General features: G+C 33.5%; 1 pseudogene; it reads left to right on the forward strand.

Annotated features, from left to right (window-relative positions):
- Positions 1-6,114: 6,114 nt before the first annotated feature.
- LOC109450816 (protein S100-A10 pseudogene) lies at positions 6,115-6,383 on the forward strand (annotated as a pseudogene).
- Positions 6,384-6,629: the final 246 nt, after the last annotated feature.

Raw genomic sequence — 6,629 nt, forward strand, 5'->3', positions numbered from 1 at the left:
CATTTCTAAGTGGATACTGAGATAATTGATCATCAGTTTTCTTTTTCTTTTTCTTTTATGACATTGAAAGCTATAAATTTCCAACTAATTACTGATGTACCCATCAAATGTTTACACATTGCATCTTCATTATTTAGTTAAATATATTTTCTATTTTCAATGTTTTCTTTGAGCTTGTTTTTCACTCATTGTTTATTTAAAATTGTTTTGCTTAGTTTCAAAATACACGGGAATGTTCCTAGTTATCTTTCCTGAATTGCTTTTTGGCTTTATTTCACTATGATCAGAAAAGATTTTCTGTATAATTTCAGTTTTGCAGCTTATTGAAGTTTGCTTTATGAACTGAAGCAAACTTACTGAAGTTTGCTTTATTAACTCTATTGTTAATTTTGGTACTTTTTAAAAAAATTGCACTAGAAAAGAATGTGGATTATAACATTTTGTGTTTCAGAATTATATATATTTTGTTTAGATCAGTTGGGTTAATTTTGTGGCTTCAATCTTCAGTATACTTTCAGTTTTTTGTGATGTTGTTCTTTTCCCTTATTAAGGGAAATGCCTTAAAATACTTCATTATGATAGTGAGTTTATTTTTCCCTTAGGGTTTTTCATATTTTTAATCTCTATTTTTACTCTGTATTATTAGGTGCGTACATATTTAAGAGTGTTGTAAAGAGTGAATCAGCTCCTTTGTGGTTCTGAAATGTCATCTTTGATATGAATAATGTATCCTACTTTAAACTTAACTCTGGATGAAATTAGTATAGAAACACCAAGTTTTCTGGAAGTGCTATTGCACTTCATAACAGCTTCCATCCTTTTACATTCGAATTATGTTACCTTACATTTAATATCCCTTTTATAAGTAGCACGCATGGTTGGGTTTTACATTTTTTACAGGCTGCCAATTTTATTATTTTACTTGCAGTCCATAGTCCATTTGCATCTCATGTAACTAGTGATATACTTGTGTTTATGTCAATATCCCTCTCTTTGTTTTTAATTTGACCCAATTTTTAACGTTTTTTTGTTTGTTTGTTTGCTGTTATCACTTGGCTATTTTAAAAAATTGATCTATTGTTCTCATAATTTAATTATTCTTCTCTTAACTCCTTAGTTTTCTTTTCTCTCTCTTAGCTGTTACCTTAGAGATTAAAACATGAATTTTATAACTATCTAAATGCAACTCATGATAATGCTAGAATCATTTTAAACAGGTTTATTGAGGTATAATTGATATACAAAAAAATACTGCATGTTTAACATATGCAATTTGACAACTTTGAACATATTCATATACTGGTAATGCCATCACTGTAACTGAGGTTATACACATATCCATCACTTTGAAAAGTTGGTCATAGCTCTAATTTTTTGTGGTAAGAATGCTTAACATGATATCCACTCTCTTAACAAATTTTTAAGTGCCTAATAATGTGTTGTTAACTATAGGCTTTATGTTGTATAGCAAATCTCTAGTACTTACTCATCCTGCATAATAAAACTCCATGTCCATTAAACCACACTTTTCCTCCATTTAAAATCATTCATGGTAACTTTTACATTATTATTGTCATGTGTTTTAATTCTACATACATTTTTTTCATTAAATTTATTGGGGTGACAATTGTTAGTAAAATTACATAGATTTCAGGTGCACAATTCTGTATTACATCATCTATATATCCCATTGTGTGTTCATCACCCAGAGTCAGTTCTCCTTCCATCACCATATATTTGATCTACATACATTTTAAACATCATGATATGCTAACTTTGCTTCCCCTAGTCAATATTTATTATATTTACTCATATAATTATCCTTTCTGACAATTTTTTTTCCTGGCACTCACAGGGCTGAACAACTTTTAGATATTGTAATGGAGGCATGCTGATGACAAAATGTCTGTTTTATCTTGCCAAAACAAACAAACAAACAAACAAACAAACAAAACCTTAATTTTGCCTTCAGTTTTAAAGAATATTTTCACTGGGAATAGAATTCTCTGCTGAAAGTTTCTTCTTTCTCTTTTTTCAATCTTCCCTCTAAACTTTAAAGCTATCATCCCCTTTTCCAGCTTTTTACCATTTCTGCTGAGTTTCACTGCTGTCTCTTTTATGTTATCATGCTCCTTCCCAACCAACTCTAGGCTGTTTCTAAAATTTTCCCCTTTATCCCTGGTTTTAAGGATACTTTTCTCTGGGTGCAGATGTATGGTTTCCATGGTATTTATTCTGCTTGGTATTTAAAGTGTTTCTGGACTCTATAGAATATTATTTTTATTTTTATTATTTATTTATTTATTATTTATTTAACCAGTTTTCAAAAACTATCAATAGTATCACTTCCAATATTGTATCTATCCCATTCTCTCTCCATTCCCTTTCCATAATTGAACTTTCAATTCTTTTAGAGATTTTTATTGCATCCCATATGTATCTTACACTCTGAAAAATATTGTTTATGTTTTGTTTCTGAATTTCAGTTTAGATCTTTGAGTTCATTAATCCTCTTTAATTTGTTCAGTCTACTAAGGCTGCTAAAGAGAGTTCCCATACACCCTTCACCCAGCTTCCCAAAGTTATTATCTTATATAGTCATGGGACATTTACCAAAATATTAAATTAACATTGGTGCAATAGTATTAAACTGCAGACTTTAATTAGATTTCAACTGATTTTTCTACTAAATCCTTTTTCTCTTCTATGATACAATTCATGGTATCACATTGTCTTTAGTCCCAAGGTCTCCTTTGTCCTCTCTAATCTGTAATCATTTCTCAGTCTTTCCTTGTTTTTCATGACCTTGAAGAATTTCGAAGACTACTGATCATTTGTTTCGTAGAATGCCCCTATTTTGAATTTCTCTGATGTATTCTTATTATTAGAATGTATTTATGAATTTTAGGAAGAATAACACATATATGAAGAGTAAGACACACAGGGAATACATATCAATATGGTTTATAACTAGTAATGTTAAAGTTGATCACTAAGTAAAAACTGGGTCTTCTAGAGAAGTTACTGTTTTTCCCTTCCCTTATGCTATTTGTTAGAAGTAAGCCAGGTGAGTCCAGATCACACACATAGGAAAAGGACTATCAAATCATTTCAGATATGTTAAAAGCATCACAGTATGTAGTTAATAAATTGGAAGGAGATCATGTAAGGTTATGCAAATATCTTATTTCTCTTTACAGTTTTATCCACTAATTTTAGCATTTTTTCTGTGAAACTTGCCTACATCAATTACTATCTTCTGTTTCTTTATTTAGATTTTTACATATTACTTGTATTACTTGGAATCTTTCTGTAAGGAAATTTTTTTTCACACTTCCTCTTTATTTAATTACTTATAGCAATATAGACTCATGAATATTATTTTTTTCTTTGGTTATAACCAATACTATAGTTATTTATTTTATTGCTCAAATTGTTCCATGATTGGCCACTGGGAACTTTTATTTCTTTAATGTGTCTTTATAATTTTTTTCTTCTTTTTGAGCACTCCATTACTTTATTACAGTACGTATCTATAATTATTTCTGCATATTAATGAAAATAATCATGTTTTTATACTGATATCCCCTACTCTTATCCAACATGACAAGGTTATTCTAGCCTCTATACTGGTCTTTTGTAACTTTTTCTCTGACATTAAGAAATATGATTCCCATTATCTATGATTTATTTACTTATTTGTTCTATCCTAGTATACATGTGAAGTAGGTTCAAATTGGTAATCTGTACCCTGATAAAATAGAAATTTACCACCTACAGTGCAGTGGTTATATATAGTACAATCTGATGTTTGACAAATGTGCCAAGGAATACCATGGGGACAAATATAGTCTTTTCAAAAACTGATGCTAAATAATTGGGTCGTTAAATGAGGGGAAAAAAATGAATCTTATTACATATATATAAATTTACATGAAATGGATAACAAACCTAAATGTAAGAGATAAAAGTATAAGTTACCTAGAAGAAAACAGGAGAAAATCTTGGTAGTTATTTGGATGGAGATCATGTGAAGAATGTAAAGATTTACTAGGACACAAACAGCAGGAAACAAAAGAAAACATTGATAAACTAGAATTCCTGAAGATTGTTTTGTTTTTTTCCATTTGTAAGACACTGTTTTGAAAATGAAAGGGAAAACCCCAGACTAGAAGAACTTACTTTCAGTATATCATACATGTGTTAAAGATTCATGTCCAGAATATTTAAAAAAAAAAAAAAAAATGACATTTCAATTCTATATAAGACAGAGCCCAATACTGAAATTCAGGAAAAAAAATTTTGTGCACACTACCAAAGAATATATATGAATGGCAAAAAAACATGTGAAATATGCTCAACATCCTTAATCTTTAGGAAAATATATATTAAACCTGTGCTCATTAGGATGCTAAAAGTAAAAAAGATTAACATTACCAAGTGTTGGTAAAGATATATAGGAACTAGAATTCTCATTCTCATTAATTACTAGTTGTAATGCAAAATTAAACACATTTTTAAATACAATTGACACTTTTTTTTATAAAGGGAAACATTCATTTAGCATATGATCCAATGATCTCACTCTTAAGTATTTATCCAAAGAAATGAAAACATATGGCTGCACAAAACATACTTGAAAGTTCATAGCTGCTTTACTTATTTTAGCCCCAAACTGGAAACAATCCAACTAAAAATAGTCTTCATTTCACTGGTTTATATTTTCTTCAACTGTATAATCCTAACCTTTCTTTTTTATATATGTACTTAATTTTTTTTTATTCTAAAGAATGCCATTACGCTCCAACTCCAGGCTCTCAACTCTTGCTCTAAGTTCATGACCACACTGAATAAACACAACCATGTCTAGTTCTTCTATTTTCATTGGTAATAATTTATAATTTTCAGTGGATTTTTTCTTTACTCTGTTCACATTTACCCGAGATATGTGTATTGTCCTCAGGGCGTTACGATATGTTGTTCCAGATACTAAATTCTACAAGTTTTTTTTCTGTATATCCCAGAACAGGGTGGGGAAAGTGAGGTGTGAGAAAGTAAAGTCTTCCACTGTGTCTTCATTGTGATTTTGCTATGCAGGAATCTGGACATTTGGTTGAGGGTTGAGGTAGATAGAGTGCATTAATGGTTTTATAATACTACTTCACCACTCCTCAGGTATCTCTTTTTGACTTGTCAATGGATAGTATTCTCCCAGTCTGAGTTAGTGTATAGAGCGCCCCCTGAAAAGTATATTCTGTGTGAGCAAGAGTGACTCCACTTTGAATGAGCAAGAGTTACTCCATGTTGTGTGGGACTGTGCCATGGAATGCCCAAAGAGGTAAACAGCTTGTTTTTATAAGTAAACAAGTACCAGGTAGCTGTAAAGCAGCTACATGGACTGTTAGGACAAGTCCAAAGAGCTAAACAAGTACCAAATGGCCCCTGGTTGTACTGATAGGACAAGGCATACCCCCACATGCGCTGGACTACCGACCTTAAGAACCCAGCACTTTGGGACATCTGGGAGCTGGTCTTGACTGAGAGGTGACCACGCTGCTCCTCTGCTCTGAGAACCCTCTGCTTAGCCAGGGTCTCTGACCAAACTTCAGCCGGAACCTCTGCTGGACTGTCCTGCGGACCAGCCACCCCATGCTCTGGGCTCTGATTGACTCTGATTGACTCTGGTTCGTTACTCTATTTACCATACCCTATTTTGGTAAGACTTTGAGTCTTGTGTGTATTGCTGTGTTATTATATAATTACATGCATGATTGAAAAGGCGTCCGAACCATGCACACCTGGTTCTTTGCTCGACCTCGGCTACTGCGGAGGCTCCGGAATCCTACAGGCCTTCCGAGTTCGTCTCATGGGTTAAGTCCCACTGACTTGCGGGAAGAGACTGCTCTGCGCACCATAAGCCGAGGGGTCGCTTCGGACGTTAGTGACCATCTTTGACAAATGGGATGTTGGTAAGCCTAACTCAAGCAGTAGCTTTGTATAAGGTTATGTTTATTCCCTTTTGTGTTACGTCCTTAAAATGAGAACATGTCGACCAGCCGCGCGTCCCAGCCAGCTGAGCGATCCTAACGCAACTCCCGCCAAGACCTCACCAAAATGCCGGGCCAAATGGAATTTGCATGGAAACCATGATGTTCATGATTCACACATTTGCTGGGGATAAAGGTTACTTAACAAAGGAGGACTTGAGAGTGCTCATGGAAAATCCAAAAGACCCTCTGACTGTGGACAAAATAATGAAGGGCCTGCACTAGAACCGAGACGGCAGAGTGCGCTTCGGGAGCTTCGTTTTGCTAATTGCTGGACTCACCAGCACATGCAATATCTATTTTGTAATACACATGAAGCAGAAAGGAAAGAAGTAAGCAGCACTGAGCAATTACTCCCACCCTGATAAGAGTTCTAATGAGTCACTTAAGGAATCCCTCTGCCTCACAGCATTCCCCTTGTATAAGGATTTCAGGAGCAGATTGGGACCCTTAGAAAAGGTACAAATAAAATCCCATCCCCATTTGACAAGGAAAAAGACGAAAAACACAGCTAGATACAATTTTGATTTTTAAATTGTTTGCATCCTCTTGCCCTCAATACACAAATTTCTTTTTCAGTTC

Source organism: Rhinolophus sinicus, chromosome 14 (genome assembly GCF_057876585.1).
Source record: "Rhinolophus sinicus isolate RSI-liver-muscle chromosome 14, RSI-T2T, whole genome shotgun sequence".
Lineage (NCBI taxonomy): Eukaryota > Metazoa > Chordata > Mammalia > Chiroptera > Rhinolophidae > Rhinolophus > Rhinolophus sinicus.